This window comes from Equus quagga, chromosome 16 (assembly GCF_021613505.1).
Source record: "Equus quagga isolate Etosha38 chromosome 16, UCLA_HA_Equagga_1.0, whole genome shotgun sequence".
Lineage (NCBI taxonomy): Eukaryota > Metazoa > Chordata > Mammalia > Perissodactyla > Equidae > Equus > Equus quagga.
In genome coordinates this window covers 69,808,857-69,822,143 of record NC_060282.1, presented here as the reverse complement: position 1 = coordinate 69,822,143, position 13,287 = coordinate 69,808,857, and the positions used below count along the sequence as shown (strand labels likewise).

General features: G+C 39.4%; 1 protein-coding gene across 1 annotated transcript in view; it reads right to left on the bottom strand.

The window, feature by feature from the left end:
• KCNB2 (potassium voltage-gated channel subfamily B member 2) overlaps positions 1 to 13,287 on the bottom strand; it is a 364,869-nt gene that overhangs the window by 170,282 nt on the left and 181,300 nt on the right. The gene's annotated exons all lie outside the window — the stretch shown is intronic.

Here is a 13,287-nt window from a genome sequence, read left to right as displayed (position 1 = left end):
AATACTGCAAACCCAATCAATGCCAGGTTGCTCCTCTGATGGATTCAATGTGCAATCGTCCAGCACAGGGAAAGGCTGTGAGCATCTGTTGAAGCTTATCTGATCGAATAATGTTAAGTTACATAAAATCATCTTACTGGCCACATTTACTTCAACAAATTTATTAATAAAAAAAACCAACACCTTCTATTTTACAAGTTGATGAGAGTTAAACTGATGAAGAAATAAACATCCAGGATGTTAAAAAAAATTATGACAATAAAAATTCAACTCATTTTACATTAAGATAATCCATGTGCAATTTTAATCAGTGCCTTTACTTGTTCTAATACTTGCATTTACTCTTTCCTTGCCTGTTTTTGATCTTACTTTCTGGGGGTGCCTTCCTGTTTTCTATTTTTCTTTGTAATTTCACACTTGAGCAAAGAACAGGGCAGGTGAACAAAGCTGTTGATATGTGAATAACCGCTTTGAAGATGGAAGTACCGGATTATTCCTAAACAGAAGAAAAACTGCCGTTGCTTTAGTTGAATGTCTCAATATATAAACTCAATTGCTTTCTGAAATAGGAAGTATATACTGAGCATGAGAATATTATAGTAAGCTGACAATCATCCTGATCATTTCCTTTGCTGTTAGAAATAACCTCTCTATTCTTCCAAAAATATGTTTGAATTTCCTATTGTGGCTTCAAATTCTTTGGATTTGAAAATTCAAAGGATTTTATTTATAAATCAGAACATAAGTAATCTCTAATCCAGAAAATAAATTAGGTGTTTTGTCAAGACAGGAAGGTAGTTACATTAATAGTCAAGTAGTGTCCTTTAGAAACCAATCCATTTATGCTGTAGAGTTTAAGGCGATTAAATTCCATTTCAGTAGCATTTGTTGACCATCCTCTATTATGGGATGTTTGAGAGTAGTCATAATGTGTCCAAGAGAGTTTTGCTACTCAAAGTATGCTTCAAAGAATAGCAGTATTGGCAAAACTTGTGAACTTGTTAGAATTGCAGAATCTCAGTCCTCTCCCTGACTGGATGCTCAGTTAACTTAGAATTTCAGATAAACAATGAGGTTTTTTCTTTTTAGGAAAAGTATGTCCCAAATATTACATGGGCTATGCTTAACAAAATTATTTGTTGTTTATCTGAAATTAAAATTTAACTGGATGTCCTCTATTTATCTGTCAACTCAACAGGTGATTTGTACGAACACCAAAGTTTGAGAAACAGGGCCAGAAAGCAGTGATTTTCAAACTGTAGCATAGCTCAGGGTCACCTGGAGGGCTTGTTAAAACATACACTGCTGGAGCCCATTCCCAGAACGTCTGATTCCCTGGTTCTTGGTGGGGTCCCCAAATGTGCATTTCTAAACAAGTCGCTAGATGATGCTATTGCTGCTGGTCTAGGGAGCACACTTTGAGAAACACTATCACTGAGCACTCATCGTCAAATGCGGCTTCCCATGGCAGTCAGCTAGGCCTCTAAATAAAAGACTGACGCCTGGCCTCAGAGATTCCAATTTAATTGGTCTGAGGTGCAGTCTGGGCACATGTTTTCCAAGCTCCCCCGGTGACTCTAACGTGCTGCAATGTTTGAGAACTACTGCTTTAGGGGACAAGATCTGCTTTTTTGTTTCACTGAAGAAATGTAAATACCTGCGTTAATTCTAGGGCATCATAGAATTGCATGAGCCAAGTTAATGCTAAATTAAAATTAATAAAAATAATTTTGATGCTAAAGGTTGTAAAGAACTATGACTAAAATATTCCTTCCTAGCCCGAGGGAATAACCACCTTTTCTAGCTTCTGTATTTGATGCTTTGACATCTAGGGCCTTGCTGACCCTGGCAGGCTGCACCTCCCAGGGCTAGCTAATTCCCAGAGACAGCAAACAACTCACCTGTGAGCACACCTTTTATGTGCAAACTAAGCAATCCAGGGAACCACACACCAACTACCTCCATTATCCAGCTTTCACACTCTGGGCCACCATTCTCCTGACCTAATCAGTCCAGGGCCAGGTACCAGACAACTAAGGGCAGCTTTGATCCTTGAGAGCCTGCTGAAATTATTCAAACTAGCAGTCTAAGCCTGCTTACCCTGCCTCATCCATTCCTTCCTGTGGAAATCACAATAAAGGCTCTTGCCCATATTTCCTTCCATATCCTCTGCCTCCTGACCAACCCTGGTGCTTCCCCATGCGGCCCTGCATGGTATGCCATGCCTCCTATTTCTAGGGATACATGAGTATAAAAAACCTTTCCTGCATGACAATCATTTCTGCATCTGTGTGTCTTACCATACCCAATTTAAAAAAATCCCAGGTACCCTTTTAAAACACCCTACTGACCCATTAAGATGACATCATATTTCCCCTGGAATTGTGATCAAATAAACCTTTACTTAGAATGGAGTGGGATGGTGGGGAGGAGCATTAAACTGAGGCTCTAAGATAACACAATTTAGCTAGAAGAAAATTCAGTTTTCCAGATGGTTAGTCTACACAATGCTTGGAAACATTTGGGTGATTCAATTTTGTGACTTTCCATCTAGAAGTCAGCAGCCATCATTTCCACAGTGTTCTTCAGGTCAGTGCAGGCCCAGCAATCATAGAAAGATATATTGCAGTTCCTTCAAAGAGTCATGTAATCATTTTGAGGCTCAGAGATGCCACAATTGCTAAAAAGAAATGACAGGCCCAAAATGGAGTCGCTTATGCTAAGCCTCTCCAAGACTTAATACCCAACCTAACTGCAGTTTCAGCCTCTCCCATGAGTCAAATATTAAACCAATCAGTCTGGAATTTCTTGATCAACACTAGAGAGGTAATCAACCTGATAAGATCCCCTGTCTTCCCTTAAGGGAAAGTGACCTTGCCTGAAATAATCCACTCTTTTAACTTCTTTGTCCCACCCTCTTTCTGCCTATAAAAACCTTCCATTTTGTACAGCTCCGCAGAGCTCCTAAGTATTTGCTGAATGTGATGTTGCCCAATTCATGAATTACTGAATAAAGCCAACTAGATCTTTAAATTTACTTGGTTGAATTAACACACATGTTGGAAAATGGGGAAGGGAGAGTTTCTGTGCACTGCTCAAGGTCATCTGGAAAACCAGTACATAAGGGCACACATCTCCTAGGCCTTTATGCAGTAAGAAAGAGCAAGACTCTTTACATCATCTTCCCCTTGAGTCACTCAGTTGCTTTTTTTTCTTCTTTTTTTTGGTGCTTTTTTGCTACCAGACAAAGAAAATTTTGAAAAGTTGACAGCAGCCTTTGATTCTAAATGTTAAGGACACTGAGGTTCTATTTATGACCACTCTCAATTGGACAAAAGGACGAGCTCGGGTTGCCTTTGTTTTCCACTGTTTTCATAATACTTATGTCATTTGCCCAATGCAATATTTGCCAGGCATCCGCAAATATCCAACTTGCTCTCCACAGAGGAGAGAGTAGAATCGTGACACTTGTCAGGTAGGAAGGAAGCACAGACAAATGCTGCTTGGAAAAGGAGAGTATGACGCCTACGGGGTGGGCCACGTGAATCTGTAGAACCTTTGTAATGAGGTCTTAAAGTCACGGCTCTATTCTGCTAAGAAATTCAAGCAACGAGTACTGCTTCTTCCTTACTCAGGCAACCTGAATGGTACTCAGGATTGGTACAAAGACTAGGACATTGATTCCAAATCTAATTTGAGGAGTTCTAGCGTGTAATGAAGCATTTGCATGGCCTTTGTCCCTGGTTCTTGGAAGGGAGCCTCCAAACCCTTGGAATTTGTAAGGTGATAAAAGTGTTTTTAGAGTGATTCATTGTGGGTCCCTCACTCCTCACATCATCGTTTACGCTAATGAGGTGACTCAGGATGTAGGCTGGGTATGCCAGCAAGACCAACCACGTGATTCCAGAGTTGATGCTTTGAGCCAAGTGAGATGAGCTCCACCTCTGGAGAAGGGAGGGTGAGGGGTGGGTAGAGATTGAGTTCAACCTCTCAGCCAGTGATTTTGATCAATCATGCCTACTTAATGAAACCCATAAAAAACTTTGGACAGGAAGCTTAGGTGAGCTGCCCTGCTTAGCCATTCCCTGCACATTGTCACACATCAATATGCTGCGAGGGTAATGCATCCAGGAGAACAATGGAAGTTTCATTTCTGGAATCCTCCCAGATTTCACCTATGTGTCTCTTCAAATTTGTATCTTTTTGCTATAATAAAACTGTAATCATAAGCACAGTGCTTCCAGTGAGTTCTGTGAGTTTTCCCAGTGAATTATCAAACCTGAGAGGGTAGTGGGAATGCCTGAATTTGGAGCCTGTTGGTCAGAAGTGAGGATGATCCTGGGAACTCCCAAACTTGTGGCTGGTATGTGAAGTAAGGGCAGTCTGTGGAGGACGCTGCCCTCAACCTCTGGGCACCCAGGAATACACATGCCCTAAAATATTCACATTCTCTCTCTCTCTCATTCCCTCCCTGCTTATTAACACAACACATATTTTTAGGATAGAAAAGACTTTATTGTACATTTATTTCATTAGTGCAGTTTTCTGCTTGGTCACTTCACTCCAGTTTTGCCAAGGATCTGCTTAGTTTCTTTCCCAAGGTGAGGTGGGTAGTTGGCACCAGATCTCTTTGATGGGGAGGGGTAGGGATCCCAATATGCATAATTAATTTGGAAGATGAGAGAGAAAGCTGGGGTAGCAGAGCGCTGCCTTCTTTTTGCATGTGTTGCAAGTCCCCTCAGATCCTGTTAAACGGGACCAAGTGGCTGGATGATGCTGGCAGGAGCTGCAGCAAGGGAAGGACAAAACTAGTAGAAGCGAATGGGTCAGCCTACTAGTGCGAGCAGCAGAAAATTCAAACAACTTTCCTCAGGATCCAGCTTAGCTCTGTGACTTTTTCCCGTCACTGTGCATTAGGCTCCAGCCACATAACCTTCTTCCTACCCCTCAGCCACTCGAGTTTGTTCTGCTTCAGGTCCTTGGCACTGGTTTTCTCTCTGGAACGCTCTTTTCTCAGCAACTCATATGGCGGTTCCTTCTCTGCACGTATATTTTAGCTCTAATGTCACTTCCTCCCAGAGTGATCCCTGGCCAAACTTGGTAAAGAGCCACCCACCTCCAGTCCTACCCTGGAGTTCCTTCCTAGCCTATTATTGTTTTGCTTTCTTTGTAGCGCTTAGTGCTACAGATACTATATTAGTTATTTATTTGGTTACAATCTTGTTTCCTGTTTCTACCTCTCCAACATATATAACCCTCACATAAGCTCCAGATGACAGAGATTGCCTGTTTTGTTTACAGTGTATCAGTGGTCCAGGAATAGCAACTGGCAGCTATTAGTGAATGAACAACAGAATGAAAAGCATCCCCCAGGTGCCCCTCACAGTGGAAGGCAGTGTGAGACCTACAGGAACTGTCTAAGACTCATTTCCTCTCTTAAGGAACTGTGGAAACTGAGTCACACGCACATATAAAAAGGAGAACTCCAGTCATTTCTGTAGATGCTTCCGGTCTCTAATAGATGTGTTCAAGGTTGTGCCCTTGGCCTTCTCTTCTTCCTGCTTCATAGGCTCATCCCCGCCCAGACTCCATATGGTAACCCTGCTTGGCTGATTCCTAAATTGCTCCTTACAGTCTTAGCAAAATAGAATAGGCCTGTTTCTTTTTTCATTTTTTTAAAATTAACATTGTCTGCCAGGAAGCATAAAGTAAAGGCCAAAAAGAAGAAGAATACAAAAACTGATAAAGAAATTGGAAAACAGTGCATAGCAAAACAAGATGCAGGGCTTCAAAATTTACTCAACTTACACCATGAAATATAAGGCCATGTTAACCAGGGGAAAAAGACTTTTGGTGCAATTACTATCTTATATTATTCTTAGGGCACAGTTTTATCTCAATTTTATTAGATGTGATTGATATGTCTTAAAGTATGGTTGGATCTGTATAATAATAAGTAAAAGATACGGGGAATTTGATAGTATGTATACAACGTGTCATAATTTAGCTGTAGTAAATACCAATTACTGTTTGTCTATCCCAGAAGAAAAAAAAAAAAACAGAAAGCAAAGAATTTAAAGGGAATTAAAATTTATCCAATTTAGAATCAAATAAAAATGCCATAGGCCCAGTGCCAAGGAATATTCTTAGATTGGAATTTCTCAACACCCTAAATTTAACCAGCTGCAATTTCTTTTTAAGCACCATCCAGTACAACCTTTTGAAATAGAGGGTGTGCTTCTAAAGGGAAATTGGCATTCCATCTGAAAGATGCAGCAAAACCTCCCTGGAATATTTATTCTCTAGATAAACAGACGCAATTTTTTCCAATATGTTCCAACATATATTAGAGAAAGTACAGGTCATAGTTAGGGATGACATGAAAAAGAGCAGTCGTATTTTCACTCTGGGCCATAACTGCTTAGAATATTGCCATGTTCATCACTTGTGTTATGGACAGGCAACTTTCATGCCTAATATTTCATAAGGGAGCATCTTAGTATTTCTTAGACTCAGAATGTGTTAGACCTAAGAGAGACATTTTATAACGTCTAGTTGTAATTCAAGGCCTTCATTTGAAGGTGAGCAGACCAAAGCCTTCATTCTAATACCCGTAAGTGGCAGACTGCCCCCTAGTCTCACCTGGCGCCCATGTCCTTATTTATTCATTCCACAGATATTCATGGATGTAGACTGCACTTCATTAAAAATAAAGTACGACTAAAATTCGTTATCTGCCTAAAAGGTGCTCGTGGCACAGTGATATATAGTCCATACCATGCTTCCAGTACCAGGAACGTACAGACTAAACTAGCAGAGATTCCACCCCAATTCCAATGGCAAACATTTCAACATGCTGCAACCATCTTTTTTGAAAAACACAGAGCCAAGATTATCGCCAGATTGGTAAAGTCATCAGCTGACTACAGGACCCACAGGTGTACTGGGCCTGGACCTCCCCCACAAGAACAGGTGGTGTGAGTGGGAGCCAAGACAGAGAACGCTACATAAAGCCAGAACCCTGGAAAAAAATGCCCCTTCCATGCAACAAGGGAGGAAAGGAAACTTTCTCCCCATACGAGGACCAAAGAGGACAGGTATAGGTATGTTGATTGCTAAATCATTTGTGCTGTGGGAAGTTAGAAGCTATCTGGATGCCCGTTGCTGGGAGGGCTGATCAGCCAGCCAGAGGGGCAACAGCCCTCTTATTTCTGCCCTTGGCTCTGAAATGTGGTAGGTAGGGTAGGGCAGGAGGTATCTCCCGCAATAAATAAAAATCCCCAGGCTGCATCAATCTTGGGTATAAAGTCTTAATTTATGTCAACTTTATGGTGTTAGGAATCCTAAGCAAAGATAATCTCTACCTAGCTAAACCACTTCTCAAGTGTGAGAGAAAAATACGTTTGCAGAAAAAGACTGCAAGAATGGTCATCACAGACTTGTACTTGAAAGAATTACTAAAGAATGTATATCAAGGAAAGTGCACAACTAGACGGACCCACAACTAAAAAATATGCAACTATGTACTCAGGGGATTTAGGGAGAAAAAGCAGGGAAAAAAAAAAAAAGAAAAGAAAAGGAAACCTGGGCCAGCCCTGGTGGCCTAGTGGTTAAACTCGGCATGCTCTGCTTCAGCAGCCCAGGTTCAGTTCCCAGGCGTGCGCCTACACCATTCTATCAGTGGCGATGATGCGACAGCGGCTCACATACAAAATAGAGGAAGATCGGCAACAGATGTTAGCTCAAGGCAAATCTTCCTCAGCATAAAAAATAAAAGAAACCTGAACAGAGAAGGAAGGAATAGAATTCAAGGATCAGTGGTGAACAAGTACATTTTTAAACTGTGGCAAAATCTACAGAAGCTTTAATTGAAACCATAATCACAGCACAATGTAAAAACAGGGTAGCAAAAATATGAACAACTTGAAACATAAGCACAAAGAGAGTCACCAATTCTGGTCGGAGGAGTTAAGAAAGAGGTGACTTTAATTGAGGATCCAAGGATGAGTAGGAATTTGGCAGGCAACAAGGAGAACGGGGTTCAAAGGTAAAGCTTCCAAGCATGAAGGTACATGGCTTGTTCTAGAAACAGCAGTGCAGTGCTCAAACCAGGCACTCGCTGGGAAGTGCATGAATAAAGGCTGGAAAAGTAGGTGCTGAATCGGGTCTTCTTCCTCTCAAACCAGTGTCGTCAGAGTCAGCTTGTGTGGAATGTCACATTATAATAGTAACTCTTTGAGAGATATCGAAAAACATGAAATTTAAACATGTCAGAAACAATAATACAGAATTTCATTATTTTGGGGATTTACTGCCAAGATTATTTTAAACAGTAATTTTACTATTTTCAAAAGATCTCAGCTCATTTCCTCTCCTCTAGAACTGATGGAGTTTATCATCCTTGAGACTCTATTTAACAGGAAAGAAACTTTTCATTTATTGAGGTAATTTTTTCCATTTTAAGAGTCAACAGTATTTCAGCTCACAGCTAGAAAATGGACCTGAAAAGTGAATATGTTTTGAGAAGAGAAAGATGCATCGATTTAAAACAGTGAGTGATCTAAGATATCAATTAAAATATCTAGAATAAAAAATTATAATAGGAGTATGCAATAGCCCAGTGCACAATGTAGAATTCATTTTCCTCTTCCTGCAAATGCTACCTGTTTAGCTTCAAGAATACTTAGTCACATAAATTCCAAATGCTTTATTTAGTTGGAAGCACTGACAAATATAAGATCTTGAGAGAATTAAGGTATTTATTTAGGATTTAGAGATAGGCTGAGGGATTTTCTTTAGCTGTACTTCAGGCAGAAGCATTCAAAGAAGAATGCAGGGCTGGCCAAGTCCACTGTGAGGAGGCTCAAGTTTGTGCTTCTCAGTAAGAGTCTTCTTCTGCTCCTGTCCCTTCCTTTGGCTGGTTCATGGGCTTCTCCAAGAGAACTTGCTCATTGAGAAGGGTTTTGTAAACATGTTCATATTAGTTCTGAATGACTATTAAGGCTGAAACAGGGTGTCTTTCCTGCCATGGTCACTCAGTAGTAAGGGACAGTCGTCTAAATTTCTCATTGAAGAACTTGAGGCATTATCTAGTTGGGTTATGAGGTAAATCTTGATGTGGGGCGTTCCAGAGGCCCTAGTATTTAACACACAGGTCCCTGCTTCTATCTCCTAGACATACATCTGGTTCTAAATTCATGTTTCATAAAATGAGATCCTATTTGCTCTTTTGGGTCAGTGTCAATAAAAACAGAACCTGTTTGGTGCGACACAATTTCAAGTATCATACAAACATGCTGATTTCAACTTGATCTGAATTAAATCATGATTTGAATATTATCCAGCCTCAAAGAGTATCAATATCTAACAAATGTAGATAGAAGAAGAAGAAAAACCTGAGTTCACAGGAAAGTTCTGTTGCTGTTGGTTTATTTTAAACAGGCAGAGTCTGAAACCTCCAGAAGATGAGTATTTACAAAACGATACTCATAAAGTCACTAAGCTAGGCGCAAAGTATAGCTATGCAGAAAGAGCTGTACTGTTCCAAAGAATCAATCAATCAATCAGCATTTATTTGTTGAACGTCTATTTTGTGTACAGTATTGTACATGGCATAGTTTGATGTGCTTCTTCTCTTCTGTTTGGTTGGAGAGAGAAAATCCCCCGGAAACAATCAGGAAAAAAAATGTAAGGGGTGAACTATGTGATATAGAGAGAACTGATGACTGATAATCTTTTCTATTTTTCCAAGGCTCCCTTTTATCATCAGGACAAAGTCCAAATCGCTGACCAGTTTTAGGGAACCCTTTTTATTTGGTCCCTATTTATTTTTCCAGACTCTCTTCTGGCACTTTATTCCATGAACTCAAAGCCCCAGATCTACCAAATCGTATGCAATTTTCCAGATTTATCATCTTTTTTTTTTTCCCCCACAACTCCAGGCCATTTCTTCTGCTTGAAATGTACTTCCCACCTTCTTTTGCTTAATTCCTACTCTTCCACTGAAAAGTCTCCTCCTCTCAGAAGTCTTCTCAAATCCCTAAAAAGTTTTCTGCCCCTGCTATTTGTTTCCATCGTATGCCTGTATTCAACTGTATGATAGTAATTTTACATTGGACTGAAATCTCAAATATTTGCCTACTTCCCTTGTTACACTAGCTTTTTGAGTGAGGATGAGGATCTGAACCTCCTTTACATTTGTGTCCCTGGTGCCTAATGTGAAACCTAGGCATACAATAGCTGCTCAATAAGTGTTTATTGAATAAATTCCAGTGGGGGGTGTAGCAGATGGCAGGTGGATTTTCTTTCACAGGGTTGAAAGACAGGACTGCAGGAAAAGAAATTATAGAGCACAATTGGGTAGAGTGATTATGAGATGACACCTATGAATCTATACAGGAGATGGGTGAGATAAACTTATCCACTGAATCCCAAAAAATGTTCTAAAGCCAGGACCTGTCACTTGATACTTGAAAGGTGAATTTAAAGAAAAAGTAAAAAAGGGAGTTTTTAATCCTAACAAGTGGTATAGCTGGAATATGTAAATAATTTTTAAAACCTATTAAAGTTAGGGATCATTATCCATAAAGAGTACTTTAAGGTTATACCCTTCTTAAACGTGATGTCTAGATGAAAACCACATTTTATTCTCTAATGTTCTTAGACGTCTCTGTTAAAGAAATACTCTTTGGGTAAAACAGAGATGTAATATAATATAACTATGTTTAGCTTAATTTTTCATTCAATGTGTTGCTCTTTTGCTAGGGATGCTCAGACTTGACTCTCTCTGCCCTGGTATTGAGTTGCAAAACAATACCAGTGCAACCAATTAATTTTAACCACCATATGCTGAGTATGTACAATCACAGCAGGACAGCAAGCGGGCGCTGCGAGTGGTTTGCTTTGCTCCCAGAGATGGGTGGAGAGCATACAGGGCTGTACGTGACTCCCCACCATAATGCATCTGTGTATCCAATGGCCAGGGGCTGGCTCTGAAATGGAGAAGTAAATGCTGGGAAGGGCTGAGAAAGGAGGAAACAGACGTGCGGCTGGCAGCTGCTACCTTGGACGACTTAGACAACTGCATCAGGAAATAATCTCAGAAGTCACTTCCGATAGAATGAGCAACTGAATGAGGATTTGCCAATCAACTCCCAGAAGGACTTCCTGCCCAGAGTCAGAGTTCAGAGTGAGTTGTACATGTCGGTACAAACATCTAATAAAAAGCAGAAAGATACGTGTTTGTAGTTTAGGAACTGTAGGTAGTTATTTCCTCTAAAATGAGGGCTCTTGAGGGATCATGGAACTCCTGAGAAGTTGATGGACATCATGGACCTTTTTCCAGGAAAAATACACAATTCCCATATGTAGTAACATTGGGTCCTCTGTCCCCGCTCCTCAGAGATCCCTTCAAGTTGAGAACTCTTTAAAGAATCTCTGAAGATTGTATCAGTTTAGAGTTTGTCAACTTGAATAAGGTGATATGTTTTTGGTGTAAACAGTCTGAAAATTCTTGATTCTATACATGTGGTGCAAGTCTGCAGCGAGGATATGGCTGCCATTTTGAAAATTAGGAAAATCCCTCGCCTCACTCAGATTTTTTTAGTGGCACCTGATAGAAGTGCTTCTAAATTGCAGTAAAAATGTCCCCCAAAATAAGGAATCTGAAAAACAAATGCTCTAAGTTAATAGGTATGCAATAATCAACTACTGAGATTTGTACATTCTTCTGAGGAGAGGGAATCCAGACTATTGTTTGTTCTTGAACCTATAACAGGACAGTCTCCTCCACTCTCATCAATCCCCACCCCCATCTCCACATTCAACTACTAGTTAGTACCAATTAATTAAGTAATCTTCTCATGCTATTGCAGAGGATCTGACCTATGACTCATTACTAAGGTCACTATACCTTCCATCCTGTCATAAAGTTGGTAATTATAAGAGTTGAAACTAAACATTGACTGTGGCTATCCACTGGAAAACATCACAGAAAGTACCTACATTCTCTTTAAATACTGCTATTGAGGAAGTTTGTCTTCAACTAATTTGCATTAAGGAACACTGCCTAAGTAGGCAGGTTTACAAGCTGTGAAGGTGTAACCTCATCTGATAGTAACTCTGAATTGGAGCCAAGATTTTAAGCAGAATAGGCAAATGATTTTGCCCATAAGGAGCATTCCTTACTTAATTTAGTCGGCAAAATCCATATATTATCAATCACAACTAATAGTCCTTATTTGGGAAGCAAGCACACTGTTGTTTATTTAGCTCAGAAATTATGTACAAACTCGACTATAACCCAAACGTATGTTAGGAATCAGTTGGAAATATCATTAGAGTCTTTCATAAAATTTATATGATGCTTAAATATACCAAGAAAAAAATTTTTTACTGTTTATAAAGTATAGTTTAAACAACCTTGGTTTGTTGTATGCCTAATCATACAAATGAACACAACCAGAACAAAAAAACAAGAGAATAATAACAACTACATTTCAAATATTGCACAACTGTGACACTATTTGGGTTAATATGCAAATCATTTAAATGTAAATATAACTATATAGATAAATATTTTACATACTTATACATATTTAATATATATTAGCAGTTGAAGTCTACTGCAGTAGAGTTCTACCAAAGAAATCTCTACTATCAATCAGAATTAACTACACAGAGTACGTTAAATTGGCTCATTTTTTTGTGTGCGTGTGTTTTATTTTTAAGTTTTTCCTCAGCTTTATTCAGATATAATTGACATACATCACTGTGTAAATTTAAGGTGTACTCCATAATGGTTGACTTACATAGATTGTGAAACGATTACCACAATAAGTTTAGTTAGAATCCATCATCTCATATAGATACAATAAAAAGAAAAGAAAAATTTTTTTCTCCTTGTGATGAGAACTCTTAGGATCTACTCCCGACAGTTTTCATATATACCATACAGTAGTGTTAACTATAGTCACCATGTTGTACATTACATCCCTAGTACTTAATTATCTTATAACTGGAAGTTTGCACCTTTTGATCACTTTCCTCCATTTTCCCCTCCCCCCACCCTCTGCCTCTGGTAACCACAAATCTGAACTCTTTTTCTATGAGTTTGTTTTTTTTAGGTTCTACATATAAGTGAGATCATATAGTATTTGGCTTTCCCTGTCTGACTTATTTCAGTTAGCATAATGCCCTCAAGGTCCATTTATGTTGTGGCAAATGGCGGGATTTCCTCACTTTTTTATGGCTGAATAATGTTCCATTGTATACATGCACATTTTATTT